A 27,058-nucleotide genomic window follows, 5' to 3' on the forward strand; every position below is an offset into this window, starting at 1 on the left:
GATGATTGGTGAAGGAAGGGCAGTGGATGTTATCTATATGGACTTCAGTAAAGCCTTTGACAAGGTCCCTCATGGCAGACTGGTACAAAAGGTGAAGTCAAACGGGATCAGAGGTAAGCTGGCAAGATGGATACAGAACTGGCTCGGTCAAAGAAGACAGAGGGTATCAGTGGAAGGGTGTTTTTCTGAATGGAAGGATGTGACTAGTGGTGTTCCGCAGGGATCAGTGCTGGGATCTTTGCTGTTTGTAGTATATATAAATGATTTGGAGGAAAATGTAGCTGGTCTGATTAGTAAGTTTGCAGATGACACAAAGGTTGGTGGAGTTGTGGACAACGATGAGGATTGTCAGTGAATAAAGCAGGATATAGATCGGTTGGAGACTTGGGCGGAGAAATTGCAGATGGAGATTAATCCGGACAAATGTGAGGTCATGCATTTTGGAAGATCTAATGCAGGTGGGAAGTATACAGTAAATGGTAGAACCCTTAGGAGTATTGACAGGCAGAGAGATCTGGGCGTACAGGTCCACAGGTCACTGAAAGTGGCAACGCAGGTGGATAAGGTAGTCAAGAAGGCATACGGCATGCTTACCTTCAACGGTCGGGGCATAGACTAAAAAATTGGCAATTCATGTTGCAGCTGTACAGAACCTTAGTTAGGCCACACTGAGCATATTGCGTGCAATTCTGATCACCACACTACCAGAAGGATGTGGAGGCTTTGGAGAGGGTACAGAAGAGGTTTACCAGGCTGTTGCCTGATCTGGAGGGTATTAGCTATGAGGAGAGGTTGGAAAAACTCGGATTCTTATCACTGGAACGACAGAGGTCGAGGGGCAACATGATAAAGGTTTACAAAGTTATAAGCGGCATGGACAGAGTGAATAGTAAGAAGCTTTTTCCCAGGGTGGAAGAGTCAGTTACTCGGGAACAGAGGTTTAAGGTGCGAGGGGCAAAGTTTAGAGGGGATGTGCGAGGCAAGTTCTTTACACAGAGGGTGGTGAATGCCTGGAACTTGCTGCCAATAGAGGTGGTGGAAGCAGGTACGATAGCGACGTTGAAGAGGCATCTTGACAAATAAATGAGTAGGATGGGAATAGAGGGATACGGACCCCGGAGGTTCAGAAGGTGTTAGTTTAGGCAGGCATCAAGATCAGTGCAGGCTTGGAGGGCCGAATGGCCTGTTCCTGTGCTGCACTGTTCTTTGTTCTTTGTTAATCTTTTAGCTTCAGTTACTGCTGGAACTGGCAGGATTACAGTAGAGAAAACTCTGTCTCTCGGAAATAACTCCTGGATAAAGCAAAATTCTGATTGCTCAATGAAGTTAAAAGACCTTTGTAACCCTTGGGGAAAATAATCTTGTTGCCGTTTATGCTTCAAGAGAGAGAAAAGACTCAGAGGAAGAGGAGTTACTATACACTGGGAAGGTGATTTTCAGTTTTAAGTAACTTACCTTTTGATTCGGCGGACACGGGGACTGCTGGGTAAATCATTTAAATATTTGGGCAGTGGCTAAACCCGAAACACTACACGTGTAGTGTCTCCCATCCATCCTACTCCTCTAACCAAAAAAAAAGGACTCTTGTGTGGAGGGTTTGGTAAGGTAAGGTTTTCCTTTATTATTTTTATGAAATCTCTATCAATTTAGACCAGTGGGGATGGAAGCTAGGGCAGTTGTATGCTCCTCTTGCAGGATGTAGGAGGTAAGGGTCACCACTGGTGTCCCTGCTGACTTCACCTGTGAGAAGTGCACCCAACTCCAGCTCCTCACAGACCGCGTTAGGGAACTGGAGCTGGAGCTGGATGAACGTCGGATCATTCAGGAGGCTGAGGGGGTGATAGAGAGCAGTTATAGGGAAGTAGTGACACCGAAGTTACAGGATAAAGGTAGCTGGGTGACCGTCAGGGGAGGGAAAGCGAATAGGCGCACAGTGCAGGGATCCCCTGTGGCCGTTCCCCTCAATAATAAGTATACCATTTTGGATACGGTTGAGGGGGACGACCGACCAGAGGAAAGCCACAGTGGCCAGGTCTCTGGCACTGAGCCTTGCCCAGTGGCTCAGAAGGGAAGGGGGGAGAATAGGAGAGCAATAGTGATAGGAGATTCAGTGGTTAGAGGAACAGACAGGAGATTCTGTGGTCACGAACGAGACTCCCGGATGGCATGTTGCCTCCTGTGTGCCAGGGTCAGGGATGTCTCGGATCGAGTCTATAGGATTCTAAAGGGGGAGGGGGCGTAGCCAAAGGTCGTGGTACATATCGGTACCAATGACATAGCTAGGAAAAGGGATGAGGACCTGAAAAGCGAATATAGGGAGTTAGGTTGGAAGCTGAAAGGCAGGACGAGCAGAGTAGTATTCTCAGGATTGTTACCAGTGCCACCTGCTAGTGAGGCGAGAAACAGGGAGCGAGTGCAGCTAAACACATGGCTACAGAACTGGTGCAGGAGGGAGGGATTCAGATATGTACATCATTGGCATATCTTTTGGGGAAGGTGGGACCTGTACAAGAAGGATGGGTTGCATCTGAACTGGAGGGGCACCAATATCCTGGGCGGGAGGTTTGCTAGAGTTCTTCGGGAGGGTTTAAACTAGTTTGGCAGGGGGAAGGGAACCGGAGCTACGGATCAATGGATGGGGTAGCTGTTGAACAGGCAGATACAGAGTGCAGAGAGTCTGTGAGGAAGGTTAGACAGTTGGCACGGCAAAGTTGCAGCCAGTATGATGGGTTGAAGTGTGTCTATTTTAATGCAAGAAGTGTCAGGTATAAGGGTGATGAACTTAGAGCATGGATCAGTACTTGGAGCTACGATGTTGTGGCCATTACGGAGACTTGGATATCACAGGGGCAGGAATGGATGTTGGATGTTCCGGGGTTTAGATGTTTCAAAAGGAATAGGGAGGGAGGTAAAAGAGGTGGGGGAGTGGCATTGCTAATCAGGGATAGTATCACAGCTGCAGAAAGGGAGGTCGTCGAGGAGGGTTTGTCTACTGAGTCAGTATGGGTGGAAGTCAGAAACAGGAAAGGAGCAGTCACTTTGTTGGGAGTTTTTTATCGACCCCCTCCCTCCCAATAGCAACAAAGACATGGAGGAACAGATTGGGAGGCAGATTTTGGAAAGGTGCAGAAATAACAGGGTTGTTGTCATGGGTGACATCAACTTCCCTAATATTGATTGGAACCTCCATAGTGCAAATAGTTTGGATGGAGCAGTTTTTGTCAGGTGTGTCCAGGAAGGTTTCCTGACTCAATATGTAGATAGGCCGACTGGAGGGGAGACTATGTTGGACTTGGTCCTTGGCAACGGACCAGGCCAGGTGGCAGATCTATCGGTGGGAGAGCATTTCGGTGATAGTGATCACAACTCCCTGACCAGGATGTTGCCTGGTATGGAGGACGCTAGCTATGAAGAGAGGTTGAGTAGATTAGGATTATTTTCATTAGAAAGTCGGAGGTTGAGGGGCGACCTGATTGAGGTGTACAAAATCATGAGAGGTATAGACAGGTTGGATAGCAAGAAGCTTTTTCCCAGAGTGGGGGATTCAATTACTAGGGGTCACGAGTTCAAAGTGAAAGGGGAAAAGTTTAGGGGGGATATGCGTGGAAAGTTCTTTACGCAGAGGGTGGTGGGTGCCTGGAATGCGTTGCCAGCGGAGGTGGTAGACGCGGGCACGATAGCGTCTTTTAAGATGCATCTAGACAGATACGTGAATGGGCAGGAAGTAAAGAGATACAGACCCTTAGAAAATAGGCGTCATGTTCAGATAGAGGATCTGGAACGGCGCAGGCTTGGAGGGCCGAAGGGCCTGTTCCAGTGCTGTAATTTTCTTTGTTCTTTGTTCTTTGTATCGTCATGGAGAGGGACAGGAGCAGATGGGATGGGAAAATATTTCACTGGGGGAGGGGGAATTACAAGGTTATTAGGCAGGAACTGGGGAGCATAAATTGGGTGCAGATGTTCTCAGGGAAATGCATGACAGAAATGTGGAGGTTGTTTTGGGAGCACTTGCTGCGACTGCTGAATAGGTTTGTCCCGATGAGGCAGGGAAGGGATGGTAGGGTGAAGGAACCTTGGATGACAAGAACTGTGGAACAGCTAGTCAAGAGGAAGAAGGAAGCTTACTTAAGGTTGAGGAAGCAAGGATCAGACAGGGCTCTAAAGGGTTACAAGGTAGCCAGGAAGGAACTGAAGAATGGACTTAGGAGAGCTAGAAGGGGACATGAAAATGTCTTGACGGGTAGGATTAAGGAAAATCCCAAGGTGTTCAACGCTTATGTGAGGAACAAGAGGATGGCCAGAGTGAGTATAGGGCCGATCATAGATAGTGGTTGGAACTTGTGCCTGGAGTCGGAGGAGGTAGGGGAGGTCCTAAATGAATACTTTGTTTCAGTATTCACTAGTGAGAGGGACCTGGTCGTTTGTGAGGACAGCGTGGAACAGGCTGATATGCTCGAACAGGTTGACGTTAAGAGGGAGGATGTGCTGGAAATGTTGAATGATATGAGGACAGATAAGTCCCCGGGGTCAGACGGGATATACCCAAGGATATTACGGGAAGCGATGGAAGAGATTGCTGCGCCTTTGGCGATGATCTTTGCGTCTTTACTGTCCACTGGAGTAGTGCCGGATGATTGGAGGGTGGCAAATGTTGTTCCCTTGTTCAAGAAAGAGAATAGAGATAACCCTGAGAATTATAGACCAGTCAGTCTTCTGTCAGTAGTGGGCAAATTATTGGAGAGGATTCTGAAAGAGAGGATTAATTATTATTTGGAAAAGCATAGTTTGTTTAGAGACATCAGCATGGCTTTGTGAGCGGCAGGTCATGCCTCACAAGCCTTATTGAATTCTTTGAAGACGTGACAAAACACATTGATGAAGGAAGAGCAGTGGATGTGGTGTATATGGATTTTAGCAAGGCATTTGATAAGATTCCCCATAGTAGGCTGATTCAGAAAGTAAGGAGGCATTGGATACAGGGAATGTTGGCTGTCTGGATACAAAATTGGCTGGCCCATAGAAGACAGAGGGTGGTAGTAGATGGAAAGTATTCAGCCTGGAGCTCGGTGACCAGTGGTGTTCCACAGGGATCTGTTCTGGGACCTCTGCTCTTTGTGATTTTTATAAATGACTTGGATGAGGAAGTGGAAGGCTGGGTTAGCAAGTTTGCCGATGACACGAAGGTTGCTGGAGTTGTGGATAGTGTGGAAGGCAGTTGTAGGTTGCAACGGGACATTGACAGGGTGCAGAGCTGGGTTGAGAAGTGGCAGATGGAGTTCAAACTGGAAAAGTGTGAAGTGATTCATTTTGGAAGGTCGAATTAGAATGCGAAATACAGGCTTAAAGACAGGATTCTTGGTAGTGTGGAGGAACAGAGGGATCTTGGGGTCCATGTCCATAGATCGCTCAAAGTTGCCACCCAAGTTGATAGGGTTGTTAAGAAGGTGTATGGTGTGTTGGCTTTCATTAACAGGGGGATTGAGTTTAAGAGCCGCGAGGTTATGCTGCAGCTCCATAAGGCCCTGGTTCGACCACACTTGGAATATTATGTTCAGTTCTGGTCGCCTCATTATAGGAAGGATGTGGAAGCTATAGAGAGGGTGCAGAGGAGATTTACTAGGATGCTGCCTGGACTGGAGGGCATGAGCTACAAAGAAAGATTGAGGGAGCTAGGGCTTTTCTCATTGGAGCGAAGAAGGATGAGAGGTGACTTGATAGAGGGGTACAAGATGATGAGAGGCATAGATCGAGTGGATAGCCAGAGACTTTTTCCCAGGGTGGAAAAGGCTATCACCAGGGGGCATAATTTTAAGGTGATTGGAGGAAGGTTTAGGGGAGATGTCAGAGGTAGGTTCTTTACACAGAGAGTGGTGGGTGCGTGGAATGCACTGCCAGCGGTGGTAGTAGAAGCAGATACATTAGGGGCATTTAAGCGACTCTTGGATGGGTACATGGATGATAGTAGAATGAAGGGTAGGTAGTTAGTTTGAACTTAGAGTAGGTTAAAGGTTTGGCACAACATCGTGGGCCGAAGGGCCTGTACTGTGCTGTACTGTTCTATGTTTGATGTTCTATGTTCTAACACTGCTCTATAGAGAGAGACTGCATTGCAGAGAGGAAGGCTGCAGCGTTGGAGGGAGTCTACAGTCTCTGAAAAATCTCTACTTAAGGCATTTTTAAATATTTTTTGAAGTTCCTGAAATTTCAAGAAGGTTTCTACCATTAGACTGCTACTTTAAAAGTGTAAATAATCCTGTTCCTACAACTGGTTGCTGAAAGATCTGTGTGACGCCTGCTGCAGATGAGCTACCTTGCACACCTAAGCATCATCGACTGTTCATTAAGTTCACCCGGAGAGACATTGAGTGGCATCTGATTATTGAACTCTGGGACCTAATCGATCCAGGAAAATACAACCAAATGTTACAACCCAGTTATTTATTTATTCCTAAGAGACTGTTGTAAATTCAATTTCCCTTTCCCTGGTTAACTGCTGGTAATCTAATGTATGCGTGTTCACGAGGGTTAGGAAGTTTAGGGAGTCATAAAATATTTTCATACATATAGATTCATCTCAATATCATTTACAACTTTGTTTATTAATAAATAATTAATTTTGTTACAGTTTAAAGAAACCTGGTTTGGCATGCTGTATCCTGGAGAGAAATAAAGTGATTAATTTAACTATTTGTCAGTAGGTGGGAAACTTTACTAATATGCTGTGACCCTGGAGTATTGGGACTGAATTAACAGTGCATTTCTGCAAGCTGATCCAGAGTTATATAGAATAGCACAGTCGGCTCTGACAGAATCTGAGGCAAAAGGAGATCCGGAAGGCTATTATGTCGAAGACGGTGTTCTGAGAAGGAAATGGAGACCACCTCACAGACCTGTGGATGAAGACTGGAAAGTTATTCAACAGATAATGGTACCACCTTAGTATCACCAGAAATTATTAACGTTATCACATTGTCTCTCTCTAACAGGACATAGGCGGATTCAAAAGATTAAATCACTTCTAAGTCAACATTATTACTATCCAGACCTTACAAAGAACGTGAGGCAATTTTGTAGGACATGTCATTCATACCAAATGGTGGGAAAACCCCAACCGACCATAAAACCAGCACCATTAATTCCCACAGCAGTTATCGAGGAACCAGGTAGTAGAGTATTGGTAGACTGTGCAGGACGCTTTCCAAAAAAAGCAGGACATCAATATGTACTTACTATCATTGATATGGCTACTCGATTTCCAGTGACCATTCATTTGAGGACAATTACTGATAAAGTAGTAGTAGAGAAGTTAACCCAATTCATTATGAGATATGAATTACTACTTGAAGATCAAGCTTATCAAATTTATAATTTCACATCAAAAACTTTTCATGAAGTTATGAGCAATTTGGGTATCAGAGAGTTAAAATCTTCGGCATATCACCCACAGACACAGGGGGCTTTAGACAGGTACATTCAAGCTCTCAAAACAATGATCAGACCATACTGTCACAAATATCTGCATGATTGGGATAAAGGGCAAGACTGTCTTTATTTGCAGCTGGAGATTCACCGAATGAGTCTACAGGTTTTAGACCTTTCGAATCGGATGACTGACAAAACATATGCAAAAAATGGACAGACAAGAACGCAAAGACCCAAAATTTTCAACCAGGCGATGAAGTATTGATATTTTTACCTTGACAGGGTGAACCATTAAATACACGATTCAGTGGTACATATAAAGTGATCAAAAGAGTGGGTAATAAAAACAAGAAATGTTGGAAATACTCAGTTGGATTGGAGCATCTGTGGAGAGAGAAGAATATTTAAGATTCCAGATCAGTGATGTAGGGTCACTGACCTGTAACGTTAACTCTGCTTCTCTCTCCACAGATGCTGCCGGACCTGCTGAGTATTTCCAGCATTTCTTGTTTTTTTTTTTCAATTTCAGAATTCCAGCATCTGAAGTATTTTGCTGTTATAAAAGAGTGGGTAAGATTGATTACTTGACTGACACACCTGATCACCAGTAAAAGAATTGGTGCTGTCATAGCAATATGTTAAAGCAATATTATTGCAGGGAGGAGGATCAGTCAGTACAGACATGTCAGATAATGGGGACTGTTGAGAAAGAAAAGGATAGTGAAGATGAGGCAGAAGGAGGCCTAGACAATTCTCAGATTTAACCTCCTACTATCTGGGTCGCGAATACAGAATGACGAGGAAAATTAGATTCTGAACAATGTGAAGACCTAACCAGGCTTTTCACAACCTTTCAAAGAATTTGTAGTGATAAGCCAGGATGTGAAAAAATTGGTCACACATGATGTGGCTATTGGAGAATCACTGCCTTTAAAACAACATCCTTGCAGCTTCAGTCCAGACAAACAGGTTCAAGTAAAAGCAGAAATCCAGTACATGCTGGAAAACAACTTAATTGAAAAGCAGCTGGATTTTACCAACAGTACCTGCACCTGATCGGGCAACTCGACTTTGCATAGACTACAGAAACGTCAATGTGGTAACAAAGACAGACTCCTACCCAATTCCTCATTTAGAAGATTGTATTGATAGAGTGGGCTGTGCTTTGTTTCTCAGAAAGATAGATTTGTTAAAGGGATACTGACAATTTCCTTTGACACCTCCAGCTAAAGAAATACCAGCTTTTGTCACACTAGACAATCATTGTCCGTACCGAGTGATGCCATTTGGCCAAAAAAAAGGGCCCCTGCAACGTTTCAAAGATGAATGAATCAAGTGTAGCCAATGTTCCCACGTGAAAACAGTTCAATAGTGATAATTTGTGCGACCAATTGTAACGTGGTTGCTGAGTGATGATAAAATAAAAAGTATATTAAACTTTGCCTCCAGCTGCAATGAACTTTGAACCTTTTTCTCATTATATAAACAATATCTAAAGGGTTTCAGTAACAATGTTCAGTGTTGAAGAGGGCGGTGTCTGGGTGAGCAGCTCCTGAATGTGACATGGTCAGGACTGGATGTTATGACCAGGACGGGAGGAGTGCACTGTGAATTCAGTCCCACTTTTCCACAGGTCACAATGTATTATTTCAAGTTACCCCACTTACTAATATCGGCAATAATATAACTATTTCTCCCAGAATTGAACACACTAACCAGGCTTCAACACACTAACCAGATTTCATTATTGAACAACAGAAATAACAATTTATTACAAAACAAGTCAGAACTAGTAACAAAATAAAATACAAACACACAGATTAAAATGTTAAAGTCCCAACATTAAATTTTAAAGACCACTTCATTACCTGAGCATCTCACACTCACACATGTACATATATGTATACTAGTTAACTGAAAGAATAAAGAAGTATTTTTGGACCAGAGCTCCGTTACAGACAAAAAAACAAAAAACCCAGGCTGATCACTTTCCCACCCCTGAATAAAACAGATGAGACATGTTGCACCAAAGCTGGCACACAGTCCAACCTCCGAGCAAGTGCAGGTAGGCCACCTAGATTCCCCTAAAAAAGCTCTCTTCAGGTGGTGCTGAGAAGCAACTCTAGCAGGCCCTCCTCAGAAACAGGAGATGAGATGAATCGATACAGTGGACTTCACGTGGTCTTTCATAAAATTGCTGGTAGATGAGCTGGGTAGTTTTCTTTGCTCCTTCTTTGACACTTCAGCAGACTTGACTTAATCTCCATGCAGAAGGTAAAGCACACACACACGCACACGCATGCACACGCATGCACACACACACACAGAGTTACAACTTGTCAGTTCTCTGCCCAGCCCAGGTGCTCTGCTCCTACTGAGCATGTCCAATCAAAGGGGTGCTTGTCACTTCTCTACCCCTTTTCACATATGCGACAAGAAGTATTCGACTGAAATTAATTTACTTAACAACTGTGTTAGCTAATTAAAGATTCTGATGAGAAATTGCACCTGGTCTGTATTGTGAAAGCACAGAAATCTAAGCTCTTGATAAGCAGAGAACACTGTAAAAATATCTGCATAAATCTTTATATCATTGAGTTTATCCATTGTGGATATCAAATTATAGAATCATATTGAATGGATACAGAGCAGAAAGAGGCCATTCGGTCCTCTGTGTCAGTGCTGGCTCCCTGCAACAGCACTGCAGATATTCACACTCCCCGCAGCCCTGCAAATTTGTTCTCTACAGCTGCTCTTCAGATTGGTTTACATGTAACTGTGTTTCATTATCCTGCTGTTGATAAATATATTCACATGTTATTAGTAATATTGATTCATTTATTGGGCACATCTTTCTTCATTCAAAGCGGATTTTGGATGTGTTTATTTTGCAACAAGCTACTTTTAAATTACGCACAAATACATTTACACACAACACAGTCACATAAAAATACAATGAGAAATAGCGTACACAGAAACAGAAACATATTTATAACAGAGAGGAACTGACCATCTGGTCCATCTATAACATCCTGTTTCCTGACTAGTCTATGGGACAACTTTCAAAATTTTGGAACAATCCCCAGATGTTAGTGATGAGAACTTTGCAGGGTCGACCGGGCAGAGTGTGTCGTCATTGTATTCAGAGCCCAGGTCAATACTGGGTGATCCGTTCTGTTTAATTCTTATTCTCCATAGTATAACGGTTCAATATAACTGAGTGACTTATGATAATAAAAACAGAAAGTGCTGGAAATATTCATCAGGTCTGGCAGCATCTGTGGAGAGAAACAGAGTTAATATTTCAGGTTGTGACCTTTCATCACATCTGTTCCTTTCATCCATTCTGATAAAAGGTCACAGAACTGAAACGTTAACTCTGTTTCTCTCCACAGATGCTGCTAAACCTGCTGAGTATTTCCAGCATTTTCTGTTTTGATTTCAGATTTCCAGAATCCACAGTATGATTGCCTTGCGAGGTCATTTCAGAGAGCAGTTAAGATTAAACTGTGGGTCTGGAATGACATTTCCTCCAGACTGAGTAAGGATGGCAGTCATTCTTCCCTACAGGACATCAGATTTTATCCTTGTTAAATACATGTTTTAGACTGTGTTTAACTTCATTGAAATTCTGCAGACTGCCTCGATTATTGTTGAAAATCCCATTGAGTTCGAATGGCTTTCTCCAGTTACACTTCCAGTGTCCTGGCCAAGGTTACTGCTGTTCAGGTAATGATAGAAACATGGGAGAGGTGGGAAAACACTTCCCTCAGGTAGGAGCTGCTGTCAAACATAGAACCATCCAGCACACAGGGAGGCCATTTGACCCATCGAGCCTGTGCTTGTTCTTTGATGGAGGTATCTAATTACTCCCACTGCCCTGTTTATTTTTAAATATACTTCTGAAAGTTACTATTAAATCTGCTTCTACCACACTTTCAGAGAGTGTATTCCAGATTGTAATAACTTGCTGAGTAATACAACCTCATCACCTCCACCACACGCACCCCTCCCAACTTCATTTTTAACAATGATCTTAAATCTGTTTCCTCTGGTTACTGAGCTTCTTGTCAGTGGAAACAGTTTCTCCCTGTCAGCTCTATCAAACCACCTCCACCCCATAATATTCAACACTCTATTAAACGTCTACTTCAGTTTCTTTCCTGTCAGGAGAACAATCCCAGTTTCTATAGTCTCTCCACATCACTGAATTTCCTCATCCCTGGACATTCTGCACTGTGAAGGATTGCGATGAGATTTGGGAAATATTGCCAGTTGGGAATGGGAAAAATCGAAGGGAACCAGAAATGAGCGTGCAGTCACCATGTTTGTGAATCTTTAGATCCACTTTGAGAAATGTAATCAGAGGAGAATGAAGGTAAACTGTCCGATTGTTTAGAGGGGTCAAGGCACCTTTCCCTGATGGAAGATTCTGGAACATTTATTCTGAGATTAACTGATCTGATCCATGTAAAGGATTCTCATCACTGTGGATTATGAATTAAAACCTAACTTCAGCTGTGGGACAGTCAGTATAGTTAGTAACAGACAAGGTGCTGAAAGGCTCAAAGGGACACCAGACCAGTTGTAGGAGAGCATGTTGTCAGTGACATGGATGTGTCTTCTGTGTGTGGTATCAGACTGTTTCCAGGTATCCACAATGAATGTCCCACCCATTATTATGTTCAGGTAATCCTGATAATGGACACTGGTTTTCTGGTCACAGTAACCTGAAGTTTTAACTCATTGACACACTGGTTTAGTCTATCTAGTGATAGATACTAACAGCAGTCACTGTCAGTCAATCGATTAGTATGTTCGGCAAATACCCGTAGGGTCCGTGGTTTGAGCCCAACCAGTGGCAAAGACAGAGTCTACTTTCACCATTTAGGATTCATTGTCACACAGCTCCTGATTGTTAATATGTGCTTTGGCTTCAAGAGAATATTCCCCAAATATTACCAACTACACTGTTATCCAATAAATCACTCCCGACTGCTTCTCCATGTATTCATTGTAAATAAAATGCGAAAGTATTTGGAAGATCATGTACCTCCTGCCAACCCATTAGTAATAGATTAATTTATTGGGTTAGAAGTGCTGATATAGAACTGAAAACACACAATCCCACTGTGTGCATTTAATTTGTGACTATTGCACAGCTGGTATTCGGGAAAACAGTTGAGAACACGTTGGACCATTATAATGATATTTTCTGATAACTTTATTTATGTTGCTGTATAATTTTGTAAAAGACTGCGTTGTCAGAACAGGACTGTGAGAAAATGATGCAATATTTATGTGAGCCTCATGTTCTGGAATTCCCTGCCTAAACCTCTAACACTCTGTCACCTCCTTTCACACCCTCCTTAAAACTGAAAGCTTTGAGCAGTATTTTGGAGAGGAGTCAGTGCTGTCTTTTACCCTGATTTCTCAGTAATCATTTAAAACCATTCTGGTTCAATCCCTTCCTTTAATCCTGCACAGCAGCAGTGACAATAACTTTGTAGATTTGATGTTTGAGACCCAAAGAATTTCCTGAATCCCTGGGCACATTTGTAACACAGAGATACAGAATCATCGAATCATTTACAATGCAGAAGGAGGCCATTTGTCCCATCGAGTCCATGCTGGCTCTCTGTAGAGTCATCCAATTAGTCCCATTCACCCGCTGGATCCCGTAGCCCAGCAAGTTTATGTACTTCAAGTGTCTATCCAACTTCCTTTTGAAATCATTGCCTCTGCTTCCTACCCTTGTAGGCAGAATGTTCCAGATCATTTATTATCAAGGTTTAAGGGAGGGAAAGACATTCAATCACTGATCAATTTACAGACAGGCGATTGGGAATAAAAAGGAAATTTGTTCAGAGAAGAAAAAATTAACTATCTGTTTGTACCATAGAACTTTGGAGCTCAAGTCCGCAATAAATCCACAAAAGACCAACTGTAAGGAACGAGGTGAATCAGAAATTAAAAATGATACAATTAGAAACCAAAAGGAGAAAATCTGATCGCCTAACAGATTTTTAAGACACATAAAATACCGCAGCAAAACCCTCTTACTCTAACATTAGAAAATGGCACATTTTAATTCAAAGATGTTTTTTGAGCAAGGTGATGTAACTGCTGAAATTCTGGCAAACCTGAGGACAGAGTAGTTGAAAACTATAACTAGGGAGATACAAGTGAAACTACCCAGCAAGGTGAAATGAACAGAGGTCCTTAAAGTGCTGGCTGAGCACTGATGACACAGTCCCATTCTGGAACAGGTAGATGAGGAATTAACTCCTGAAACTATCCCATCTCCCATGGCCAGAATGGAACAGGCTCATTCAGGATGTAACTGGAGTTTCAGGAAAGAGAAAAGGTGAGAGAGAAAGAGGAAAGAGAGAAAGAAAGAGAGAGAGGAAGAGAGAGAGAGAGAAATGACTTTCCAGCTACAAATATTGGAAATGGAGCTGAAGGCTCAAGCAGAGAGAGAGAGAGAGAGAGAGACTACCAGGGAAAATCTCTCGTCACCCGGTAACCACCCAAATCTCCCTAACCCAGAATAATGTTAAGTTTGTAACAAAATTTGAAGACAGTGAGGTGGAATCCTTGTTTGCTACTTTTGAGAAGGAAGTGGCAGAACTACGTGAAATGTGGGCCCTGATAATTCAAGGCCAGTTCACTGGGTAGGCTCAAGAGATCTATTCTATACTGTCCCCTGAAATGTCTGCTAATTACGAGAATACCAAAGTTGCCATCCTTCGAGCTTATGAGTTGGTCCCAGAAGCATTTCGACAGCAATTCAGGAAAGCTTGAAAGCAGAGTTATCAGGAATTTGAAAGGTGAAAGCAAATCGGTGGCCCCGATCTGTAAAAATACAGTACACCTATGATCAATTATGTGTGCGAATATTGCTTAAGGAATTCAAACATTGCCTACAGTCCAACCTGAGAGTGCACTTGGAGAAACAGAGAGTCCGCACAGCTAGAGAGTAAACATTTGTCGCCAATAGCTATGTCCTCACGCATAGGACTGGCTACTCAGGCGAATCCTTACAAAGCCACCCCCAAAAACAGTGGGAGGATAAGAAGGGAGAGTGGGATAGAAAGAGAGACAAACCTGGAAAGGGGAGTACAAACGAAAGTGCAAAGAGTCCACCCCAAATCCACAAATAGAAACCCTGGAGACCGGTGTGCTCCCACTACAACAAAGTGGGTGACACCAGGCTAGAATGCTGGAGGGTAAATGGAAAATCGGTGGGTTTAATAGGTCTCTGCAAGTGCAGTACCAAGGAGCATCCCCCAGTTAAGAGCGTAGTAGGACGGGCAGAGGTCCTCACGGTACAGCCTATATCCTCGAAGGGAATTACTCTATGTATTAATGGACAGGTCAAAATCCCCAAGAGTTACTGGTGTTTTACCCTTGAAGGAACTACCCCTACCCTTGCCAGGAGATGAGCAAGTCCATTGTAATGCTCAGGGATACAGGGGAAACTCAGTACCTAATGTTAGAGAACAACATTCAGCATAGTGGTAGTGCTACAAAATACGATGGAGGGTATCCTCAATGTGAAGACAGGACTTTGTCTCCACGAGGACTGTCAGGTGGTCACTCCTCCCACTGTTGTTACAAACAGATGCTTCTGCAACAGGTAGATTGGTGAGGATGATGTCAAGTAGGTTTTTCTCTCTCAGCAGTTATGTGCTTTAGGACTCGACCATCTCTTTCAGTAGTGGTGCTACCGAGCCACTCTTGGTGCTGGACATTGAAGTCCCCCACCCAGACTACATGCTGTGCTCTTGGTGCTTCTTCCGATTGATGTTCAACATGAAGAAGCACTGATTCATCAGCCGAGGCCAGGGGTGGGGGAACGGTAGGTAGTAATCAGCAGGAGGTTTCCTTGCCCATGTTTGCCTTCATGATGTCCGGAATCAATGTTGGGGACTCCCAGGACCATTCCTTCCCAACAGTATACCACTGTGCCACCACTGTGTCTGCGCTGCCAGTGGGACAGGATGCGTCCAGCGATGGTGATGGTGGTGTCTAGGACATTAACTGCAAGGTATGATTCTGGAAGTACAGCTATTTAAGGCTGTTGCCTGACTAGCCTGTAGGAAAGCTCTCTGAATTTGGGCCCCCAGATGTTCCTAAGAAGGACTTTGCAAGATCTGCAGGGCTGGCTTTGCCATTGTCGTTTCCAGAGCCTGGGTCGATGCCAGGTGATCCACACAGTTTCATTCCTTTTCTGACACTGTGTTTTGACTTGATATAACTGAGTGACTTGCTAGGCCATTTCAGACCACACTGCTGTTGGTACATATAAGGTAGACCAAGTAAGGACAGCAGATTTCATTCCCTAATGGACATGAGTGAGCCACATGTGTTTTTACAACAATCGATTATGGTTTCATTGTCAACATTAGACAAGCTTCTTAATTACAGATTAATTGAATTCAAATTTCACCATCTGCCATGGTGAGATTCAAACCCAGGGCTCCAGATCAGTAGCCTGGGTCTCTGGGTTACTAGTCCAGTGATATTACCAGTACACCACTGCCTCCCGTTAGAGAAATGGTTCCCATTGATGGAAAGGTCGAGAACCGGAGAACACTGATTGAAGATGATTGGTCGAACAAACTTCTTCTGTGTTGTAACAATTCTATGATTTTATTATTCTAGTGTTTTATTTTATTTAGAGATACAGCACTGAAACAGATCCTTCGGCTAATCGAGTCTGTGCCGACCAACAACCACCCATTTATAGTAACCCTACAGTAATCCCATATTCCCCACCACCTACCTACACTAGGGGCAATTTACAATGGCCAATTTACCTATCACCTGCAATTCTTTGGCTGTGGGAGGAAACCAGAGCACCCGGCGAAAACCCACACGGTCACAGGAAGAACTTGCAAACTCCGCACAGGCAATACCCAGAATCGAGCCCAGGTTCCTGGAGCTCTGAGGCAGCAGGGCTAACCACTGTGCCACTGTACCGCCCTGAATTGGCTCCCCAAGTGAAGACATCTTCCCTAGGTCTACCTGATCAACTTTAAATCCCATAAACTGCTCACCTCTCAAACCTAACTTCTGTGGAGAAAAGAGTCCCAGACTGTCTAATCTTTTATGAAAGTTTTACCATCTTAGTTCTGATTTCATTCTTACACATTTTTCATACTTCCCACAATGCTTTTATAAACCTTTTGTGCGATGAAGATGAAAACAATGCAGGATTCTCTGAACGCAGTTGAACCAAGACCACACTGATTTTGTTTAAAAACTCTCATCAAATTTAACACCTCTATGAAACCTCCACTTATCCTTCCCAGCAATCCGAGTCCATCTACAGAACAGAAGGAGATCATGTCTTGTATAATTCTGGTAAATCTCTCAGACTTTCATATCTATCCTAAAGTGTGGTGCCCAGAATTATTTCAGCTGAGGCCTAACCAATGAATTATAAAAGTTAAGCATCTCACCATTCTCCATTGTTACAACCCTGGAATACACTCCCTCAAAGGCCTGGGATAGTCAATTCAACAGTAAATTTCAGCAGGGAATTGGATATATATATTTTAAAATTAAACATTTACAGGACAAAGGGCATTCAGCTGGGAAGTGAGATTAATTACATTAATCTATCAAAGTCTCAGCAGAGGCACCATGAGCTGAATAGACTCATTCTGTGCTTTGAGATTCGATGATTCGAATTGTACTGAGGCTTTAAACAAAGGTCTATTAAAGGAAAAGTAGGCACTGTACCATTGAGTTACATCCATAATTAGAATTACCAGCAATACAAAAGGATTTCTTCCTGTCTCAGCAACAGGCAGCTACTCAGACATGAGGCTGTGTTCACAATATTCAGTGTTGGCTGCACTTCACAGGGATCTTTAACCTTCAATAATAAGTTGAGGCAAAAGCAGTTACACTGGCTAAGAGTGAAGCAGTGATTTCATAGACAGTAAAAGAGTTTCCCTGCAGCAACTGATCATCTGTACTTCACAACAAGCTCCGTCCTCTATTTATATTTCAGGGGAAGAAAACCAATCAATGAGCAGATCTACGTCCGCACTCTCTGTGTGATCATAGGATGTGAAATGGCTCTGCAGCATGGTAAGACTCCGGATAACAAGTGGATTTGGTCAAATATAATCTGGGTTGCACAGAGATAAGGAAACAGAGCATCCAAGATCTTCAAAAAACTTACTGGCTTAACATGATACGCTGTTATCACACGGAAACCTTTCTCTATTCACACTCCCAACGTCTCCGCCAAAATTCTGAACAATTACCCTCTAATGAACATTTCACCCACAGGCTACCTAGCTCACTAAACTCTTTCTGTCAGCCCCTCTACGTTGCTTTCATTGATCTCACCAAAGCCTTCGACCTCGTCAGCAGATGTGGTCTCTTCAAAATTTTAGAAAAGATTGGATGCCCACCAAAGCTACTAAGTATCATCACCTCATTCCATGACAATATGAAAGGCACTATTCAACATGGTGGCTCCTCATCAGACCCCTTTCTTATCCTGAGTGGCGTGAAACAGGGCTGTGTTCTCGCACCTACACTGTTTGGGATTTTCTTCTCCCTGCTGCTCTCACATGTGTTCAAGTCTTCAGAAGAAGGAATTTTCCTCCACACAAGATCAGGTGCCAGGTTGTTCAACCTTGCCCGTCTAAGAGCGAAGTCCAAAGTGCAGAAAGTCATCATCAGGGAACTCCTCTTTGCTGACGATGCTGCATTAACATCTCACACTGAAGAGTGTGTGAAGAGATACATCGAACGGTTTGCAGCTGCCTGCAATGAATTTGGCCTAACCATCAGCCTCAAGAAAACGGACATCATGGGACAGGATGTCAGAAATGCCCCATCCATCAATATCGGCGACCACACTCTGGAAGTGGTTCAAGAGTTCACCTACTTAGGCTCAACTATCACCAGTAACCTGTCTCTCGATGAAGAATTAAACAAGCGCATGGGAAAGACTTCCACTGCTATGTCCAGACTGGCCAAGAGAGTGTGGGAAAATGGTACACTGACACAGAACACAAAAGTCCATGTGTATCAAGCATGTGTCCTCAGTACCTTGCTCTACGGCAGCGAGGCCTGGACAATGTACGTCAGCCAAGAGCGACGTCTCAATTCATTCTATCTTCACTGCCTCCGGAGAATACTTGGCATCAGGTGGCAGGACCGTATCTCCAACACAGAAGTCCTCAAGGCGGCCAACATCCCCAGCATATACACCCTACTAAGGCAGTGGCACCTGAGATGGCTTGGCCATGTGAGCCACATGGAAGATGGCAGGATCCCCAAGGACACATTGTACAGCGAGCTCGTCACTGGTACCAGACCCAACGGTTGTCCATGTCTCCGCTTTGAAGACGTCTGCAAACGCGTCATGAAGTTCTGTGACATTGATCACAAGTCGTGGGAGTGAGTTGCCAGTGATCGCCAGAGCTGGCGGGCAGTCATAAAGGCGGGGCTAAAGTGTGGCGAGTCGAAGAGACTTAGCAGTTGGCAGGAAAAAAGTCAGCAGCGCAAGGGGAGAACCAACTGTGCAACAGCCCCGACAAACAAATTGTATTTGCAGCGCCAGTGGAAGAGTCTGTCACTCTCGAATTGGCCTTCATAGCCACTCCAGGCACTGCTTCACAAACCACTGACCACCTCCAGGCGCGTATCCATTGTCTCTCGAGACAAGGAGGCCAAAGGATTTCACAATACTAAATCTCCTGAACTGAAGTCTGTCTCAGATGTTCATAAACAATGCCTCAGTGTGGTTTGAATGCTCTTCCACACACCAGCATTGATTAAAACCATCTCCCTGAATGTAAAGTATTGAAATGTGAAGAATAATTGTGGAACAAAAAATAATTGTGTTTTAATTGTGTAATTCTTGGTCTACAAGACTATCATCCAGAAAAGACGACATTTTGGGATTTTATCCAAAGACTAATTGATAGGGACTACACATTCCAAAAATCTGGAATGAATTCTCCACATCAATCACACAGGGATGGGCAGTTGTCAGCTTGCTGTCAGGTTGATCAGCTAAAATATTATGCAGAGTCATTTGTAGCATAGAAGGATGCCTTTCGGCCCATATAGTCCATGCCAGCACTCCACGGATCAATCCAGTCATTCCCACTCTGCTGCTCGATTCCCGTAGTCTTGCAAGTTTATTTCCTTCAAGTTCCCATCCAATATCATTTTGAAATCATTGTTTGTCTCAGCTTACACCACGTTCATGGGCATCAAGATGCAGGTCATTACAACACTCTGTGTTAAAATGGATGATATTGTGGTAAAATGTGAAGATATCCACTTTGGGAGGAAAAAAAAAACACAGAAATGAAGAGTGTTTCTTAAATGGTGAGAGATTGGGAAGTGTTGATGTCCAAAGGAACCTGGGTGTCCTTGTTTATACGTCACTGAAAGCTAACATGCTAGCAGGAAGCAATTAGAAACACAAATGTTGAGCTGGATTTACCAGCCCCCGCCGAGGTCAGGAGTTGTGGTGGGGGAACCTGGAAAATACCTTCAGGAGAGGCCCGCAACGGGCCTCAACACTGAGAAGGTCCAGCCCCATATTACTGGCAGGACCGAGGCCTCATGGCGGTCCCTCCTGACCCTCGGTGACAGAAACGTTATTTTAATATTTAAATCAATGTTAATTAATGCATAATTAATGAACTCCTCCCGGCAGCCATCCCACACCGATATTCCAGCCAGTTGCCAGAACTCCAGTGCCTTCAGCTCTCCATTCAGAGGTGGAACACTGGTGGGGGAGAGGCAGGGGGTGGAGTGAAATTTTCAGGGCAGGAGGTGGGGAGTGAGGATAACTCCTGTTGTTGGTTGAGCGGATGGTGGGAAGGGGTTGAAGGTCAAAGTCAATTACATTTGTAGGGTAAAGGTCAGGATCAGAAGAAAGGTTTTTTGTGGGGAGAGGGAAAATGATAACCTAATTAGTCATTGGGGACGGGGGTGGGAGAGGGGATTGGAACTTTGAATAACATTTTAATTATAATTTTTTTTTAATTGTCACTTTAAAAATGTAAATGCTTTGGAAAGGCCTGCGGACCTTTAAAATGGCGCCGGTACCCGCGAGGTGGCTTTGGGCAACATTTCCGGGGACGGACCGGCCTCCCCCTCTACGTCATCGGGAGTGGGCGATCCACCCGGACATATAAATAAGCTGCAGCATGAAATATCACAGTGGCTCCGTGACACACATCTTGTGTATGTGTCAGGTCATTTTTGAAACTCGCCTTCGATCTCAGTGTCAAGCTGGAAAGGTTCAGCCTGGTATGTTGGCCTTTTTTGCAAGAGGATTTGACTTCAGGACTAAAGAAGTCTTGTTGCAATAGTATAGAGCCTTGGTGAGACCGTATCTGGAGTATTGTGTACAGTTTTGGTCTCTTTACCAAAGGAAGGATATAGTTGCCATAGAGGGAGAACAATGAAGGATGATGTGATTGTCCTATGAAGAGAGATTGAGGAGACTGGGCCTATATTCTCTAGAGTTTAGAAGAATGAGAGGTAATCTTATTGGGGAATGTACATTTCTTTCAGGGCTCGAAAGGGTAGATGCAGGGAGGATGTTTCCCTTGACTGGGTGATCTAGAAACAGGGAAAAAGTCTCAGAAATAGAGGTAGATCATTTAGGACTGAGATGACAAGGAATGTTTTCACTCAGAGGGTGGTGAATCTTTGGAATTCTCTATACCAGAGGCCTGTGCAGGCTCAGTCATTGAGTATATTCAAGACAGAGGTGGATAGATTTCCAGGTATTAAAGTTAACAAGGGCAATGGGGATACTGTGGGAAAATGTCATTGAGTTAGAAGATCAGCCATGATCTATTTGAATGGTGGAGCAGGCTGGATGGACCGAATGGCCTAATCCTGCACCTGTTTCCTATGTTCTTATATTCCTATGTCATTCCTCACATTCACCTTCATCTCTTGTCCAAAATCTTCAATCCATGTCCCATAGTCCTTTTACCATCAGTTAATGGGAGAAGTTTTTCCTGGTCTATCTTATCTAAGCGTGTCATAATCTTGTACATCTCTATCAATTCTCCCTCAATCTCCTATGCTCCATGGAGAATAACCCCAGCTTCTCCAACCTAACCTTGTAACTTAAATCCCCAGTCTCTGGAACCATTCTGGTAAATCTCCACTGCAGACTCTGAAGGGCCCTCACATCCTTCCTGAAGTGTGCTGACTGGAACTGGATGTAGTTCTCTAGTTGGGGAATAAACAGAGCTTTATAAAGGTTCAGTATAACTTCCTGCATTTGTACTCTATGCCTGTATTTCTGAAGCCCATGTTTCCAAATGTTTTTCTCACCACTCTCTCAAAATACCCCACCACCTTCAAACATCGATGCACATTCACCCCCCGTCCCTATGTTCCTGCACACTCTTTAGAACTGCACCATTAAGTCTGCATTATCTCATCCTATACCTTCTACAAAAATACATTACCTCACACTTGTCTATATTAAATTCCACCTGCCACTTGTCTGCCCATTCTGTTCGCCTATCTCTGTCCTGTTGCAGGGGTTTGTGTGATCCTCACTGTTTGCCATTACTCCAAGTTCGGTATCATGGGCAAATTTTAAAATTCTACTCTGGATTCCAAGATCAAAGTCATTTATAAATAACAAAAAAGGAAAGAGTGATCCTCGTAGTGACACATGAGGAACACCACTGTCTAATATTCTCCAGTCAGAAAAACAATCATTTACTATGACTTACTATCTCTGTTCTATCCTTTAGCCATTTTTATTAATCCAATTCAATACTAACCCTTCCATTCCACGAGCCTCTGTTTTGTTAACCAGTTTTTATTTGCAATACTTTATCAAACACATTTCTTAAAATCCATGTAGACAATATCCACCACATTGCCTTCATCAACCTACTCAATTACTTCATCAAAAAATGAAATGAGATTAGTCAAGCATGATCTTCATTTTACAAATCTGTGCTGACTATCCATAATTTACTCAAACCTTTCCAAGTGTCTGTTGCTTTTTTCCTGATTATTGTTTCTAAAAACGTACCACCACTGATGTTAAACTAACTGGCCTGTAGTTGCTCGGACTGTCCTTATAACCCTTCCTGAATAAATGTGTCACATTTACCACTCTCCAATCCTCTGGCACATCCCCCATTTCGAGGTCAGATTGGAAGTACAGCTTGAGCACAATAATCCAGGCTGGCTCTCTAATGCAGGAGTGAAGAGTGCTGCCTTTTTGGATGTGTTTTGGGATGTCTTGAGGTGATGAAGGACACTCTATAAACAGATTTTTCTATTGTTCAGTAAAGTATTCTTCGAGTTTCTGAGCAAATGCATTGCAGCTCACAGACATATATTGATATGGTATTGTGTTTGTGTAATTACTCTTGCCACATTTGTGAGGATGAGACAATGGACACAAGCTCTGCACTAAAGAGCAAAGGTTGAGTGCAAGTGAAGGTTTAGGTGAGGGGAACACTTTAAATTCTGCTAGAAAAGTCAAGGACAAAGAGCAGAGTAGCAATGGGGGTAATGGTATACAGAGTGTGTCAGTAAGAGACAGAGAGTTTAACAGTAATGGAGCATCGGCAAATAAGGTCAATTCACAGAACATGGTGAAATGTTCAAGTTGAAGGCTTTTTTGTGAATGCATGAAGTGCTGGTAACAAGGTGGGTAAATTAATGGCACAAATAGAGAGAAATAGATTCAATCTATTTGTCATTACAGAGATGCAGTTACAGAGATGTGGTTACATGGTGACCATGGTTGGGAACTAAATATTCCAAGGTAGGTGATATTTGAAATCAAATGGTGGGCAGGCTTAGCACTGTGAATAAAGTATGTCATTTCATCAATAAACCCTTTGTAAATCTTTGGAATTCTCTACCCCAGAGAGTTATGGATGCTCAGTTGGTGAGTTTAGTCAAAGGATGAATTCGATAGATTTTTGAACTCTTTAGGAATCCAGGGATATGTAAATCAGATGTAATGGGGAGTTGATTTCAAAGATCAGCCGATTCTCTTCAATGTCGGAGCAGACTTGTGGGGTTTTATGTCTTACTCCTACTCCTACTTGTTATGTTCTTGTGACAAGTAACATTAGACTCTGTTTAATCATCTTATCCCTGTTCCTTGTTGTTTCATTTTGCACTTTAATGCACTTGCTCCGAGTAAAATCTTTACCAATGCCCATTATTTAGTTACATCTTCTAGTTTCACACTATCAAGTCCAGGTTGATCGGGCTATCATCTCATGGGCCTCTGACACATACACATTCTCCTTGTCCAGGAAACAAAACCTAATTCCAGCCTTCTCCCTTAGTCCTACTCGAGTTCTGTCCTAACATCCATCTCTCCTTCCCTTCACATTATCTCCTGTGTCCTCATGTATGTGGGACCCAGCATCTGCTCTCTGGGTCTTTTCTCACACAGCACTTCACACATCCCAGTTTCCCTTCCTTCCCCTTACGAGCTGACATTGTTAATGGTTCTCTCCCGTCGGGTGTACTTCCATTTCAAAGCAGAAATTCTAAAGTCTTCCAAAGTTTTGCTGAGCTGTAATTTGTGCTCCAATAGGCCGAATATTTCCAATCTTTGAACTGTAGAGAAGGCAACATGATACGTCGAGATCATGAGCTGACATTGTTAGTTTAGTTTTTTTAGTTTAGAGATACAGCACTGAAACAGGCCCTTCAGCCCACCGGGTCTGTGCCGACCATCAACCACCCATTTATACTAATCCTACACTAATCCCATATTCCTGCCACATCCCCACCTGTCCCTATATTTCCCTACCACCTACCTATACTAGTGACAATTTATAATGGCCAATTTACCTACCAACCTGCAAGTCTTTTGGCTGTGGGAGGAAACCGGAGCACCCGGAGAAAACCCACGCAGACACAGGGAGAACTTGCAAACTCCACACAGGCAGTACCCAGAATTGAACCCGGGTCGCTGGAGCTGTGAGGCTGCGGTGCTAACCACTGCGCCACTGTGCCGCCCGTCGGGTGTACTTCCATTTCAAAACAGTCATTCGAAAGTCTTCCAAAGTTTTGCTGAGCTGTAATTTGTGCTCCAATAGGCTGAATATTTCCAATCTTTGAACTGTAGAGAAGGCAACATGATACGCAGAGATCATCGTGTCTCGTTTTACAAAAGATGGATCCAGAGCGTGTTGTTGGTTGGATTTGATATTCAAAGATAACTTCACCAAGATGTGTTGGCTCTCCTAACCATTGAAGTCGTGATAATGCTTTCCATTGTGCTCATTCCCATGCTTACCATTAGGTTTGGATTTGCAGGTCAGGAACATCGCTTCTCGGCCTTTTGGCTAAGATCAAGTGTAGTATCTGTTCTTATCAGTGCTTATTTGATTGAGAAGAGACCATGATCATTGCCTTTTGATTCTGGGGAAGCTTTGAGTAAAATGGCTATAACCAATTTTCGAGCTTCGGGCCAGGGAGTGCGCAACACCGTTCGGGTGGTCGTGAAGGACAAGGAAGGAGATGCACCGGTCGATCGCAGCTTCTTCATCAAGAAAATTCTCTTCGATTGCTGCGGATTTCAAGCGACGGACGTCGTTTCCCTGCAGGATTTCCCCAGCAGTGGATACTTCGACGTGACGTTCTGGAACGTGGCGGGATGCATCAAGTTCCTGAAGGCGTTCAAGGAGAAAGGGGACCGGGCGCCACTGTCGATCCTCACAGCGGAGCAGCTCTTCACGCTTCCGTCACAACGGGACCGGGTGGTGACCATTCACCTCTACAACCCCCATGTTCCGGTGGTGGATGTACTCACCTTTCTCGCCAGGTACGTCGAGGTGGCCGGCAGCAGCACTGATGTCAAGGACCCCTTTGGGATCTGAACCAGCAAGCGGCAGGTCAAGGTGACCTTGAAGGTAGATCCCAGTGGAGCCATCATCCACCCTCCCTCCAGCTTCGCTCTCGGGGGAAGTCGAGGCTTCTTGGTCTACGCTGGGCAGCCCAGAGTTTGCCGCACCTGTGGCAAATCTGGTCACATGGCAGCCAACTGCAGCACGGTTGTTTGCAAGAACTGCAAGGAGGAAGGCCATCAGACCAAGGACTGTAAGCAGCCTAAGTGTTGCAACTTGTGCGGTGCGGCAGGCCATCTCTACAAGACTTGTCCCAAACGTTGCCTCAGCTATGCTCAGGCGGCAAGGTCCAAGGAAAGGCCGGGAGAAGGTTCGACGAAGGCGTCCGCTGTTCGAAAGGAGACCAGCAACCTTCTCCGCAGTGAGGAACTTCAACCTGAGAAGGAAGGGGAGGCGGCTGAAACCAACGACCCAGCACCTACCCAGCGCCCGGAAACCCCTCCTCCACAGACAGAATCAATGGAGGAGGAGGCAGCAGATGGACAAACAGGTCAGTGGCAAGTGGTCCAGAGGAAAACCACAAAGAAAAAACATCCCAAAGCCACCACCCAAACCAGTGGCAAGAGGAGGCTCTCTTCTGAATCAGACTGCAACAACTCCTCTTCACTGGACGGGGAAATGCTGGAACGACAGCCCCTTCAAAAGAGGCGGCAGAACTCCGAGATGGATGATAAAGCATCCCAGCCCCCAGGGCACTGGAAGCTGTGATGGGCCCGGCGTGCCCCAACCCCAATGCCCCACACGTAACGAAGTGGCCAACGCATCTCAGCTCTGCGACACCGGGAGCAAAGACACGTCCGGGAGACCGGGAGCTGTGATGTTTTCGAGGAGGAACAGATGGAAGCAGCTGAGGACAACCCAATCCTCTCTGCCTACAAGACCCCCCCCGATGTCACCCGAGCGGCACAAACCCTGCATGAAAATTCAGGAGGGGTTTCTGAGCCCAACCAACGTGAAACTGCTTGCGCATACGATGGGTATGCAGGAACATCCCGAAGGGGAAGGACTGGGACTAGCGAGGACAAATGGTATGGGAAGGAACAACTAATTTTTAGTAAAAAATGGGTATAAGAATTGCTTCCATTAATGTGCGTAGCATTAAATCTACTACGCAATGTGTTTCAACCTTGGATTACCTTGCCAAGGTCAAAGCTGACCTACTGTTTCTGCAGGAGTGTGGAATACCACACCTCAGCACCTACAGGCAGTGGTCGCGATGGTGGTCCCACGGGCCATCGATCTGGTCGGGGGGTAATGATTGCCGTTCCTCCGGCCTGGGTATTCTGCTGCGGGGAGGTAACTTCACCATCTCCGAAGTTAAGGAGGTGGTGGGTGGCCGCCTCCTCGTAGCAGACGTGATGTACAACAACGCTCCGCTCCGGTTGATCAACGTGTATGCCCCGGTACAACGCAGCGAGCGGCTGACCGTCTTCCAGCAGCTCCCACTGCTGCTGGCGACGTCCAGGCCGGTCATCCTAGGCGGTGACTTCAACTGCATCATCGATGCGGCTGGACGATCCGGCAGTGACGACAGCAAGCTGGACGCTACGTCCAGATTCCTAATAGAAACAGTTAAGGATGCCAAACTGCACGACGTCTTCAGCAAACCTGCAGACGGAGCGCAGCGCAGATACACATGGTCAAGATCGGACGGGTCTGCCCGTTCCAGGATTGACTTCCTGTTTGTGTCCCGTGCTGTCACGGTCGGATCCACCGACGTC

The 27,058-nt window shown here is 44.4% G+C and overlaps 1 pseudogene; it reads left to right on the forward strand.

Moving 5' to 3' along the window:
* Positions 1 to 24,756: 24,756 nt before the first annotated feature.
* LOC137346363 (U2 spliceosomal RNA) lies at positions 24,757 to 24,865 on the forward strand (annotated as a pseudogene).
* The last annotated feature ends 2,193 nt before the right edge of the window (positions 24,866 to 27,058 follow it).

The sequence above is a fragment of the Heterodontus francisci genome, chromosome 29, assembly GCF_036365525.1.
Source record: "Heterodontus francisci isolate sHetFra1 chromosome 29, sHetFra1.hap1, whole genome shotgun sequence".
In the NCBI taxonomy this organism is placed as follows: Eukaryota; Metazoa; Chordata; class Chondrichthyes; order Heterodontiformes; family Heterodontidae; genus Heterodontus; species Heterodontus francisci.